The sequence below is a fragment of the Trachemys scripta genome, chromosome 6 (genome assembly GCF_013100865.1).
Source record: "Trachemys scripta elegans isolate TJP31775 chromosome 6, CAS_Tse_1.0, whole genome shotgun sequence".
Classification (NCBI taxonomy): Eukaryota; Metazoa; Chordata; order Testudines; family Emydidae; genus Trachemys; species Trachemys scripta.
Window position 1 is genome coordinate 77,716,605 of NC_048303.1, and position 14,592 is coordinate 77,731,196.

Here is a 14,592-nt window from a genome sequence, read left to right on the forward strand (position 1 = left end):
GTAGCTCCATCTAGGTCAGGGGTCGGCAACCTACGGCATGCATGCCAAACACGGCACGCCAGCCAATTTTGAGTGGCACGCTGCCTGCCCGATGAGAGGAGGAGGAGGGGCGGAGGGGCCGGAATGCACCACGTTGGGGGAAGAAGCATGGGAGAAGGGATGCTTGGCTGCCGCAGGACCGAACTTCTGCTTCTTGCCCCGGCAGGGGAGAGCGGTGGGGGGGGGTCCTGTCCCTCCCACCCCACCCAGGCCCTCCCCCCCAACACTCTCCCCTGTGGGGGCAGGAGGCAGAAGCTTGGTCCTGCGACAGCATTCCAGCCCCTCCTCCTCCTCCTCCCTCTCCCTGCCAACGATGGCCCTTGCAAGGGGAAAGGGGAGCAGAGCAGAGCCAAGTGGCAGCGTGCTCGCTGCTCCGTAGAGCAGGCAAAGAGAGGTAGGGACGGAGCCTGGGGGAAGGGGGTGGCACAGGGCATATCCCTTCCAGCCCCCTGCCATGAGCCGCTCAGGGCAGTGGGCTGGGAGCACCCCCATGAGCTGAGCACCCCAGCCCTCTGCTCTGCACCTCCACACACCCCCAGCCCTCTGCCCTGATCTCTGAACCCCCCCCCACACACACACAGCCTTCTGCCCTGAACCCCCTGCCCTGAACCCCCCCCCTCAGGTCTGGGGTCCCGGCTGCCGCCCCCTTGCCAGCCCACGTCCCGGCCACAGGCCCTGCTCAGCCTGCTGCAGGCCTAGGTGAGAAGTGGGCTGAGCAGGCTGGCGGCGTAAGATCAGCATTTTAATTTAATTTTAAATAAAGCTTCTTAAACATTTTGAAAACCTTGTTTACTTTACATACAACAATAGTTTAGTTATATAATATAGACTTAGAGAGAGACACCTTTTAAAAAATGTTAACATGTATTACTGGCACACGAAAGCTTAAATTAAAGTGAATAAGTGAAGACTCGGCACACCACTTCTGAAAGGTTGCCTACCCCTGATCTAGGTTGTATTTCCCTAGTTAGTTTATGAGAAGGTCATGCGAGACAGTATCAAAAGCCTTACTAAAGTCAAGATATACCACATCTACAACTCCCCCCCCCCTCCTCCCTCATCCACAAGGCTTGTTACTCTGATATAGGTATCTGTTGAACACAATGTTTTATTGATATACAGTAGGACATGTTTATCTGAGCATCAATTATCTAGCTGTTTGTATTAACCAAACCCACCCACTGACAGCCCCTTTCCATCTTAAAATAAGGGATAAAAAACTTTTTGCCATTCTCCTATTTATCCCAATTTTTGATTATCCAATCTGACTCCAGTCCCAATTAGATCAGATAAACAGGGTTCCACTATAAATTTAAAGCACACTCAAAAATCAATCACAAGAGGGAGAAGGTTGCACACATTTAATAAGTAATACTTTCAGTAAAATTTAGTTAATAACTAAAGATTCTATGTGGTTTTTTTTTTAAATGTTAACTCCCCATTTTTCCATGGCAAGTGGATTTCTAGGATCCCTGCACATTAGGTGTACAGATACAATATTTCTATGTAGGGTTTTCTTTTGCTGACTTTTTTTTTTCCAGCCAAAATATAGATTTCAGACTTTTCCAATTCTGCCTTCCTATTCTTCCACTTATAAATTCCAGAGAGGGCAACCATCATGATATATTTGTTCTGAAGTACAGGCGCTGTTTGCTCTATAAAAGCATACCCACGTAAATTCATCATGAGATACTTAGAATCATAGAATATTAGGGTTGGAAGAGACTTCAGGAGGTCATCTAGTCCAATCCCCTGTTCAAAGCAGGACTAAATACTTGATATGAAGCTATACGTATTGGACTATATACAGGATGGACTGACTTGAGGGGACCACAAAGGAAGCTTTTTGTGATTCCCAATTCTCAGGCTACAAGAGCAGAGTCCAGTCCCAAAAAGCAACTTAGAGCAACATCAGACCTGCTGTAAGATTAATAAACTGCATTATCCTCTGAGGGACCATTGCAGCATCTGTAACTCATTGGAGCACAAGGATTATTCTGGTCAAGCCCACCTTTCTACAACCATAATAATAGCCGCACTGAGTCAGACCAATGGTCCATCTAGCCCAGTATCCTGTCTTTTGACCCTGGCCAGTGCCAGATGCTTCAGAAGAAATTAACAGAACAGGGCAATTGTCAAGTGATTCATCGACTCCGAGGCTTAAGAACACCCACAGCATAGGGTTGCGTCCCTGACCATTTTGGCTAATAGGTCCATTAATGGCTATCTTCTATGAACTTATCAATTCTTTTTTTAACCCAGTCATAGTTTTGATCTTCACAACATCCCCTGGCAAAGAGTTCCACAGGTTTACTGTGTATTGTATGAAGAAGTACTTCCTAACCTTAGTTTTAAACTTGCTGCATATTAATTTCATTAGGTGACTCTGGTTCTTTTGTTCTGTGAAGGGATAAATAACACTTCCCTATTCACTTTTTCCACACCAACCATGCCTCCATATACCACTGTTTGTGAGGAGTTGGCACAAGGAGGATCCCTGCATGGCTGGAGCAGCACAAAACCGCCTTAGAGCGGAGGATCTGATCTATTATAACTAAGTTTTCCAATTTTAGGCCCTAGTCTTGCAAGTATTCACACACCTGCTTAACTTTAGTCAGATGAGTAGTCCTGTTGAAGCTAATGAATAATATTAAGCATATGCCTAAATGTTTACAAAATTGGTGTTCCACTAAATAAATCCCACCCAATCAAAACCTTTTATTTTTATAAAATATGTATTAAAAATACTCCAAATCTGCCATTCTTCATCTTGAAAAAATATTAATGGGAGGTGGTAAACATTAGAGATCACCCACATTAATTGGGAGCTCATACTCAAGAATATAGGGTTTTGAAGTAAGACAGCTTTTTTATAATTCAATTAAAACAAATTTTTAAAAAACTGATATTTACTTATGAAATGTGACATAATGTGCCTAAAAGACACCACAAATAAAATACTGAAACTCAGAAAGCTTATTAAGTCAGTAAGTAACAATAAATATCCAAGGACAATTTATTTCTAAGTAGAATTTTAAAAAATAGATACTGATTCTGTGTGTTTTTGTTTTTGTTTGTTTTTTTCCCCCTGCCCACAGATGTTCCTTTTCCTACAGAGTATTTGAATTTTTTCAGCATTCTAGATTCCCCAGGAAAGGAACTTCAGAGTAGAGACTTTATATTTTGCCAAATATAGAACTCTGTTGGAAAAAATATCTATGCCTAAAAGGCTTTTTAAAAAATGTTAATACATAATTTGCTCTAGCTACATCCAGCAAGAAAGCAACAAATAAAAGATAATGATTTCAGAGTCTAATGAATTTCCAACAACTAAACTTATAAAGCAAATATACAGTTTCTTCAAAATACCTTTTCTGATGCTAAACTGGATAGATACCTTGAAGTAAGAAAATAACTTTTCCAAATAAATTTCAGATGACAAGCTGAATTGGCATGAAAGGCCTCCAGAAAGCATCAGCCTGCAAACACAATATTGTTTCACAAGGTGGCACAATTACTCTTAATATTTATGAATGAATCTCTTTAGCTATTAATATCTCTATTTAAGTAGCCTCTTCATATAAATCTTTGTAGCTTTAATTGTTCTATAACCAACCTATTTATATTAAAACAACACAGAAGGTTTAAAGTAGACTTTAAATATATATATTTGGATCAGACTCGTAGTATATGTATAAAGTCCATTATGAGCTTCTACTGACTTCAATGTGGATTTGCAATGACAGTCTCAGATTACTGTTGACTTCACTCTGAATGGTCATATATTACAATCAAGCTCATGGGAGTTATGTTGGGCCCTCCTTAATTAGGGCTCAGATTGCAACTTAGCCAAGGAAGAATTCTTAAATGGCCTGAATGATCCAAAGCATCTTTTACTGGCTGATACCTCTGAAGCTGTATGCAGCCGGATTGAAATTATATTCCATTTGAAGGGAGGAGGAGTTCCTTCCTGCCCAGTTCCCCATCCTTGTTTACCACTTATGGGAAGACTGACTAACTGTAGAAGAACACTGAACATTTTCAGAGCTTCTATTTAAAATGTAGTTCTGAATAGGATTCTCTCCTTGGAAAACAAAGACATGAATGCATAATGAGATTCTGTACTTCAGATCTATCCGTAGATATGTAGTAAGAAGGTTATCTGCTGAGATGCCCCTTAGCATTGCTCTTCTTTAGGAGTCAGATCCTCACCACAACTGTCCAGTGAAAACCTGTTTCATATGTTTTGAACGCGACAGCCACTTACTGTCATTTTGTGTTCAAACAATCCTGAAATCTAATATAAATAAAACACAGAAGGAAATTCTTAAATCTGAAGTTATCTGAGTTTTAATGAAGGTGGTGATGTAGCAAATGAAATCCATGCTAAAACATAATTTTTTTCATTACATATGTTATACAGAGAAAACTACATCATAGGATTCCTCTAAACTGCTTTTAAGTAACTGCCTGTAAAAACTCTTGCCAGACCATAGTCATCTGTAATATCTGCATGCTTTGATATAGCAAGCAACATTTTTTAACATATAAGCAATAATAATCTCAATCTATATGAAAACTAAATAGTGTGATTTTAAGTAAAAGCTTCAAGGTAATTGATGGCCTAATCCTACAAATATATATGAGTAACTTTTACACATGAGTAATCCCACTGAGTCCAATGAAATTACTCATGTGAGTAAACTTACTAAAGTGCTTAAGTGTTTGCATAACTGGATCTACAACTAGAAATCTTGATTGTTTGTTTTCTAAATATTTCAAAATATTTCTTTCCATTCTTGGTTCCAACCTTTCAATTCAAGCTAAGGAAATGCCTGCCTGAATTCACAGAAGGAAAATAGTCATCATTTTCATGCAAATTGGACTTTTTCTGATCATATAATTATTTCAAGACATACGGTAATTTATTACCATATTGTAATTCAAGGGTGATTCAACTTTATTTAAGTATTACTACTTGTGCCTTGCCAGTTGTTTCAAGTTGCAGACTACAGCAAACATTCCATTTGATGGCCCTGATGCCAACATTAAGGGAAAATTTGTAGTTTGAATAAATTTAGGGCTGTCAATTAATCGCAGTTAACTCACGTGATTAACTTAAAAAAATTAATCGCAGCTTTAATCGCATTGTTAAACAATAGAATACCAATTTAAATTTATTAAATATTTTGGATTTTTTCTACATTTTCAAATGTTTGATTTCAATTTACAACACAGAATACAAAATATATAGTGCTCACTTTATATTTACTACAAATATTTACACTGTAAAAAGGATAAGAGATTTTTCAATTCGCCTCATACAAGTAGTGTAGTGCAACCTCTTTATCATGTAAGTGCAACTTACAAATGTAGATTTTGTTTGTTTGTTATGTAGCTGCACTCAAAAACAAAATGTAAAACTTTATGGCCTAGAAGTCCATTCAGTCCTACTTCTTGTTCAGCTAATCACTAAGACAAACAGGTTTGTTTACATTTACAGGAGATAATGCTGCCCACTTCTTATTTACAATGGCATGGCACCACAGCATTGCTAGATATTTACATGCCAGGTATGCTAAACATTCATATGCCCCTTCATGCTTTGACCACAATTCCAGGAGACATGCTTCCATGCCAATGATGCTTGTTTAAAAAACATAATGCATTAATTGAATTTCTGACTGAACTCCTTGGGGGAGAATTGTATGTCTCCTGCTCTGTTTTACTTGCATTCAGCCATATATTTCGTGTTATGCCTATCTCGGATGACGACCCAGCACGCTGTTCGTTTTATGAACACTTTCACTGCAGATTTGACAAAACGCAAAGAAGGCATCAATGTGAGATTTCTAAAAGTAGCTACAGCACTCAGGGCTGGCTCCAGGCACCAGCTGAGCAAGCTGATGCTTGGGGCAGCAGACTGTTCGAGGCGGCATGCCGCCCAATCCTAGGGCGGCACGGCCGCTTTTTTGTTTTGTTTTGTTGTGGTTTTTTTGTTCTTGTTCCGCTCCGGCCGCCCTGTAGGTGGCGGTGACGTGGAGAACCAGAGCGCCCGGCAGGGCAGTCCTCTTCCTTCCCTCCCTGACCGGAGCGGAGCCCCCACGGCAGGCAGCAGGAGGCGGCGCAGCGGGAGGGGCCGCGTGGCAGTGCCCCTGCTGTAGCCCTGGCCGCCCCCTTCTCTCTTTCTCCCGCCCGCTCCCTCTCCCCCCCCGCCCCAGCCGGTCCCCCTGCACCCCCGCTCCTGCCGCGCCGCAGGTTTTTTTTTTTTTTTCTTGCGCCGGGTTTTTTTTTTTTTTTTTTGCTTGGGGCGGCCAAAAAGCCAGAGCCAGCCCTGACAGCACTTGACCCAAGAATCTGAACTGCCTTCCAAAATCTGAGATGGATGAGGTGTTGAGCATATTTTCAGAAGTCTTAAAAGAGCAACAGTCCAATGTGGAAAATACGGAATCCAAACCACCAAAAAAGAGAATCAACCTTCTTGGTGGTATCTGACTCAGATGATTGAAAATGAACATGGGTTAGTCAGCACTGCTTTGGATTGTTATCGAGCGGAATCTGTCCTCTGGAACGGTGAGCGAAGCATGAAGGGTCATATGAATCTTTAGCGCATCTGGCACGTAAATATCTTGCGATGCTGGCTACAACAGTGCCGTGCAACACTTTCAGGTGACATTGTAAATGAGAAGCGGGCAGCATTATCGCCTGCAAATGTAAACAATCTTGTTTTGTCTGAGCAATTGGCTGAACAAGAAGTAGGACTGAGTGGACTTGTTGCCTCTAAAGTTTCACATTGTTTTATTTTTGAGTGCAGTTATTTCTTGTACATAAGTCTACATTGTAAATTCAATTTTCATGATAGAGATTGCACTACAGTGCTTGTATTAGGTGAATTGGAAAATACTGTCTTTTACAGTGTGAATATTTGTATTAAAAATAAATATAAAGTGAGCATTGTGTACCCTTTGTATTCTGTGTTAGAATTGAAAACAATATATTTGAAAATGTAGAAAAGATCCAAAAATATTTAAATAAATGGTTTTCTATTATTGCTTAACAGAGCGATTAATCACACAATTAATCGCAATTAATTTTTTTAATCGCTTGAAAGATCTAATAAAATTCCTAACAAACTGGAAACAACTTTTTTCTATTTTGCATTAATCTTGTGAACACCCTCTTCTGCAATGTTTTGAAAATGTATGACTACTGCACCAAGAGACATAACTCAAAAATATTGCCAATCCACCTCTCTGAGGACAGAAGAAAGTGTTTTTAAGATTTCCATAGATTACCTCTGGAACTTAAATTTTAGTTTAGATTTGTAGGGTTAAATTCTACCCCAGTTTATACTAGTAATCTGAAGCAACTCCATTTATTTCAGTAGTTTCTGTGGAGTTATTCCAGACTTACATCACTGTCAGGGTGCAATGCAACTTCAATTAGTCAATAGAAAGTCTGAAGGTTCATAAATTTCATATCCTTGAGATTAAGAAACCATGTTCTCAAATTTAGAAGCCACAATGCTTTGGAGGCAATGTTGTTTAAAGTAAAAAAATACTGACATGCTCTGCAGTCTGGCTCCTTTCTTTGATCAGTTCTGCTGGGGTTGGAAAAGTTCCACCTGACTGGGGCACTGGTGGTGGGAGGGATTAAAGAAAGGGTGCTTTCTGCCTTGTCCCCTTGTGCCCCATTGGCACTCACTTCCCTCCTCTCTATTGTTTTTGTTCCTCTTTTTAAAGAAGAGAACAGAAGAAATATGCCCTGTTTCCATTCCCGTTTGAGGGGAAAGAGTAGGGAGATGAGACTGGGTCATCAATTCCTTTTGCTTGACACATTGGTGACATGTTTTGTTTGAGCAGCCATTACAAAACGTACACTCACTACATGATAAAATGAAGTAGGGGTTTACGAAACATTCTCTAGCTGTTCAGAAATGCATTTTGCAGTTATAAAAACCTAGAATGTTTTGATGCAATGGAAAACATGGGACAATTCAGGTGTCCTGAAAGAAGTTCTCAGAACTCTGAATTTTTATCTGAAAATCTGGGGCTGTCCCAGTTTAAAAAAACAAATAAAGCTTTATCTTGAGGCTTAATAATTACACGACTCTGACTTCTCTTTTGAAAACATTTACATGGCCTAGTGAAACCAAATGATGGGGTTGTTCTTGTCACTTACCTGCACTATTTTGTATACTTGCAACTGCCTTAATTTATCTGGTTTTGTTTTCTTTTGTTTGCTTTTTATGTATTGTTTTTAACTTATTTCTTGATTTTGGTTTGGTTGAATTTTCTTTATTCTGGCATGATCATGTCAAATGAAATGATGCATTCAACTGAATGCAAAACAATATACAGTAAATGGGATATCAATATTAAATCTGATCTTTATATGTCTTTTCTAGGGGAAAAAAGAAAACACAAACAAAACATCCATAACAGGATATGCATGAATAAGCTATTTGTGGCTACCTTGAGTTTATAGTTTCAAGCAACTGAGAAATGTTTCAGTAATCTATCTATTAATGCACATCTGGCATGGCTCGCTGCTATTAGAGCTTGGCTCCCTTATATCACAAATTGTTTATCTTTAAAATAAGACCGTGAGAAAGAATGAACTGTTACGCACAGGTCATCAAAAGGTGCTGTTATAGCTTACAACAAGGGGTTTTCCCCCCTCTCTGTGTGCAAGCAAGTTTAGTCTGGGAAGAAAATGCTGTGGTGATGCTTCTCTGTTGTAGCTTCTTTGGGGGAAGCTGTGACAAGGATGGAAGGGGGTTTGTTTACTGCCTTAATCTTTTTCTAACTTAAGTCAGGTCTTGGGACACTGTTGCTCCCTGGGAACCAAGCATGGACGTTCTGCTGAGAATTCTGACAGAAGGAATTGCTTGTGTGTTGTTGTGACACACTACTTCTTTCCCAGTATTAATGTGTAAATAAAACAAGTTACACTAACAATATATCCAGATTACATCACTGATTTCTTCTCAAATGGGAAGCCAACTTGTAAGGCCTGTGACAACTGCTACCCCTCAGAAAGGCTACAAAACTCTGATCACAGACTTAAGCAATATACCCTTCCTTTATGAAAAACAGTACTAAGAGACACAGGAATGTAGCAGGAAATATATTATAGCTCCCTTTTTCCAATAATTTGATTAGGCTAGATCATCTCCCCTGGCTCCAACCTCCCACATATAAAGCCATGGGAGGTGATGTCTTCCATGAAAATCTTCCCCACAGCATGCAGTTGGGACCAAGGTACGCCTCTTTGTGATAAAGGCTATGGAGGGTGCTCCAAAACTGGTGGAACTACCAGGATTTGTTGAAGGATTTGTGCAGAGTCCTAGTAGCCCCAGGCTGTCTGTGATCCACAGTTCCCTGACCCTCCTCAGCTACAGGGCTGCATTACAGACTTTCTCTAGGTAAGATTTATGGAGCCAGATTGGGGGATGGGGTGGGGGGAGATGCACATTCCTCCAACCTCTTCCTTATCCACTCAACACTATTCCCCCTGTTTGGATTCCTGGCCATATGGGCAGCCCTCCATAGGTTCTAAGGAGTGGGAGTAGGAGGGAAGATTTGTGTGTACAGATCCCTCTATCAGGGAGTGTGTGATCTGGTCCATTTTGTGGTGTTTTTTTTTTTTTTTTCTTTTAGGCGTTTTGCATTTTGATAAAATGTAGTACAGAGGATGTGAGCAATTCTATTTTGGTGGGAATGAAATACTATAAGATTGCCAACATAAACCTCACTCTATTGTCATTATCACAACACTGGATAAATAACTATCACATTATTACCTGTCCTGCAAATCCTACTCCTGTTAATGATTAAGGATCAAGGGTGAAATCTGGCTCCAGTGAAGTCAAGGAGAATCTTACCATTTGCTTCAAAGGGGCTAGGGTTTTACCGAAGGGCCCCAAGATTGTTCTTTTCTCTTCTGATCTCCCCCCTTCTTCCTTGCACCACCAATTTTCTGTCTTTTCAAAGCATAAGAAATACCGTGAATATCAGGTCTTCACTTCTCCCTCTTTGTTCAAGAACATTGACTTCTTTGGAGGGTCTTGAATGGTTTCATGTGAGGCTCCAACCTGAAATGCAGCTGCATATGGGACTACTATTCAGACCCTTTCAATATTTTGTACCAAGAGTCTCCAGCAAAGAGGATGAAATGAAGACTGATGTTTGTGGTGGTTCATTTGTTTTATTTATTTATTTTAAAAGGACAGATGAAAAAATCTAAAGCTTCTTTGGTACAAAATACAATTCAAAACAAAACAAAACAAATTGACTTTTGCAATGAAGTTGACCTTTGTTTCCTTCAATATGGACCAACACTCAGGCTACATGATTTGAGAAATGTGGCATTAGCTTAATATTACTAAACAACATCATAGTTAACAGCTAATATACTGACTTCTGGATGATTTTCTGCATAGTAAAGTTATAATTTATACAAATCATATTACTCCATAATCTCTCTTTAGAGCAAAAATTCTTAGTGCACCTACTGTAGTACATTTTGGATTATTTCTGGTTGTTTCTTGAATAACATGTTTGGAAATACGTTATTGCATAATACGATCTCCTAAGAATCTTTACATAGGAAGTGTATTGTATGTTTTAACAAAGTAACAAATAAATAGATTAAAAAACAGAATGAGATTATAATGCCTAGTCAAACTTTCTTGGAAACAGCTGCTGAGGAGTCAAAATGAAGCTAGGGAAGGGGTTCAACCCACTGGGTTAACTGACTGACTAGGTTCTGCTCCAATCACCAGTCTGCATTCTGAAAGGCTGTGGCAGTTATTGACAATTGTGGCAGTGAGCTGGAATCCGAAGTTTTATAGCAGAGCAAGACAAATAATTTAAAATGGAAGATGAGTGTCTGGCAAGATGAAGTTTAAGGAAGATGAGGAGCTTGATTTGTCCTTAACTTACCTGATGTAACATAGGCTACAGTCCCTCCACACCTACCCATTGCAAAATGCTTTGGGGGTGTATGTGATAATGCAATCCACACTGCTGAGAGTCTGGAATTGGTCAGTGCAGCCAAAAAGGGGTTTCTAGGATGCATTGATTCAGCACATCCTCTCGGAACCTTTGTGGAGTTTGCTAAATCTTCTAAATCTCAGTGGAAGGCTGCAAAAGAAGCCGCGTCTGCCTAAACTTCAATCCTATCTAGGACACAGATGCCTGTACTGGTGTAAGAATATCCATGGGGCATCCCCTCTAGAGATTCCTGACTAGGACTTGGAAACAACCAGATAAGATCTGGGATCCAGAGAAACCACCCCAAGTCTTACTCTGAGCCCAGTGCATGCTATGGATGAACTTTGGGAGTTTAGTCAGTACTGTGTGGATACTTGTGCTGAGAAGAAAGGATCAATAAAGCTTTTAGTGTGAGTGCCTTGATTTAGGCAGTTCCCCAATAACCTGAGACATGACATAAACTAAAGGGAAAAGCTGGAAGAGAAAACCAAACTTGTATATGAGTTAAAGAATATTAAAGGGTAGTATTTAGAGAGAAAGGAAACAGGAAAAAATGCAGAAAGACTATAGGTTTATTAGCAGTTTATAATAAGAAGGTTTTTTTGGCAAAAATGGGCATTTGTCTTGTTTGCTTTTGCCAACTGTTCATCAAGAGCAAATTATGCATTTGTTCTGTTTTGCCAAAAAAGCGGGGTGTGCCAAGGTACATTGGGGGGGGGGGGAAAGAGGTGATGTGAGGCGCCGGGTGGCAGGGCTCAGGCTGTCAACCCTGGACAGCGTGGGACTTGGTGGTGAGCTCCAGCCCTGGGCGGCACAGGGCTCAGGCCAGCCCCACATGGTGTCTCGTTTTTACTTTGGGAAATATATCTCTCAACTATTTCTCTCCAGCCTCTTTGATTGCCTGGTGCAGCACAGACCTCCAGTGTAGCCTGTTACTAGTTAGATTTTCCCAGAGTATGGTGTAAGTGTTGAACATTTTCATGTCCCTCTTGCAAATCTCCTTGAACCTGAGCCTATGTCAGCCACTGGCTTTGGAGCATTCACAAGTTCACCATACAGGAGATCTTTTGTAATGTATCCATTACTCATCTGGTAGATGACCAAGCCAATGGAGATATCTGTGTTTTTGAGAATAGTGATTTAGATTTGGCAATTTTGCTTTCTTGAGTGTTTTGGTGTTGGGAGCTTTGGTTCCCACTTGATCAAGAACTTTGATTCCTGCCTTTCCTGTTGATTGTGATGTGCTCTTGGATTCTCTGAGATTAGCACATCTCAGGAGAGGGGTTTGTGTTGTGGTGGAGATATGCTGTGTGGTTTGCTTCAATAACTAGAAGCATTCTTCAGAGTGTACTGCAAATGAGTCTTTATATTGTACAGTCTTTTTACCAAAAACTAAGGTTGCAGCTATATGGATATTTATTCTGAGTGTGTTCCATGCTGCATCAGCATTCTGGGAAGGTTCAATTGATTAAATAGATTCTCTGAAATTCACAGTGGATTAGATACACCTTCCTTTGTCTCTGGCGTTAATGTTAATGCATGGGTAACAGCTTTGTTTGGTATAATAGAATTTCCATAGTGAAATCCTGATTTAGCAGTACACAAGTACATGATCTGTGTCACATTCTGCACTGGGAAAGCTGTGAGTATGGAGAACATCCTGTAGGTGTTTTCTGTGGGTGATAATTAAATCAATTTGATACTAGTGTCTAGATCTAGGGTGTTCCCATAAGGCCTAGTCTTCACTTACCGGCTGGTCCGGAGGCACGCCATCGATGTTCTGGGATCGATTTATCGTGTCTGGTTAAGACACGATAAATCGATCCCGGATCGATCCCGGAAGTGCTCACAATCGACGCCGGTACTCCAGCTCGCCGAGAGGAGTACGCGGCGTCGACGGGGGGAGACTTCCGGCCGCGTCTGGACCGCGGTAAGTCCGGAGTAAGGTACTTCGAATTCAGCTACGTTATTAACGTAGCTGAATTTGCGTACCTTAGTCCGAAGTCCGGACTAAGTGTAGACCAGCCCTGAGACTCTCCAGCAGTCACTGTCTTGGAAGCAGGTACTGGTAATGCACGGCCCTTAGTGAGTGTAAAACTCTGGTAGTTTTTGCCCATTGTCATTCATATTTCCCATTTCATGGTGGCCACATATTGTGATCTGAGCTGAAATCTCCCAGCAGATAGAGTTGCTTGCCTGGTGGTAGCTTGCTGATGATGCTGTCAAGTTACTGATAAAATAACTGACATTATAGAACACTAGGGGACCCCTTACCAATCTCAGAGATGCCAGCTGTTGGGAACAAAAACAATTGCCACAGTTAATTTGGGAACCGAGTATGCAAAGCAAAGTGTTAGTAGAGCATATCTGGCATTTTCACTAGACCAGGAGTTCTCAAACTGGGGGTCGGATCCCTCAGGGGGTCGTGAGGTGATTACATGGGGTGGTCACGAGCTGTCAACCTCCACTCCAAACCCCACTTTGTCTCCAGCATTTATAATGGTGTTAAATATATAAAAAAGTGTTTTTAATTTGTAAGGGGGGGGTTCACACTCAGAGGCTTGGTATGTGAAAGGGGTCACCAGTACAAAAAGTTTGAGAGCCACTGCACTAGACAATAGAAAGGGATGTCTGAGAAATTGGGAACTATCTACTGGTGCTTTGTTTGGATGGGAAATGTCACATCCCATGTTGTTTCCTGTCAGGGGTGGTATTTTCAGTTAAGAACCATTTTTTTTATTTTTTTTAAAAAAGGTCTTGTATTTCTGTCATTGCTCCATCAGAGGATCTGAAGGTGCTTTACAGATGACAAGTTATGTTTTGCAAAATGGCCAAGAGGGACAGAAGTATAAACTTCTTTATGCCTCTTTCTCCCAGAGAATAATGGATAAGTGACTCCCCACAATAGATTTCACGGTAGTAATCTATGGCACAACTGGGAACAGAACACAGATCTTCTAACTCCCAATCCTGGGCTTTAATTACAAGACCATCCTTCAAATATTTGAATCGGAAACCCCTCCAGTCTTAGCCTCTTCTATTCCTTATTTCTTACCGGCATGGGAGTGATGCCATTGATACACATTCCCAGCATCCCACATCACCTTGTATGTAATCCTGGGTGCATGAAAAAGATGTAACAGATTCACTAGCGAACTGATCATGTTTAAATTAATACTTTCGATGTAAACGATTTAACAAAATATATCCCAAGAGGTTTTTTTTTAATTTTTAAATTGGACATACAACTTGGGTTACAATATATCATCTCTCAGTTTAGGGAACTCATAGGATGGTGGTTATTAACCACTAGGTGCCACAGTTGCTTCATACAAATGCAGTAAAATGAGTCTTGATCTGTCAAGGAAAAAAGTCTCAAAAAGCCTATGTGGTATATCAAAATTTTGGTAATGAATTGTATTTCCAGAATATATGTATATCTGCATATTCATAATCAGAATCCATTTAAATATTTAGCTTAATGTTTACTTCACTTTTCTTTCCGCTTAAGAGTTCTCTTTATTAACTAATTCTTTTAGTAGCACACACTGCCTTA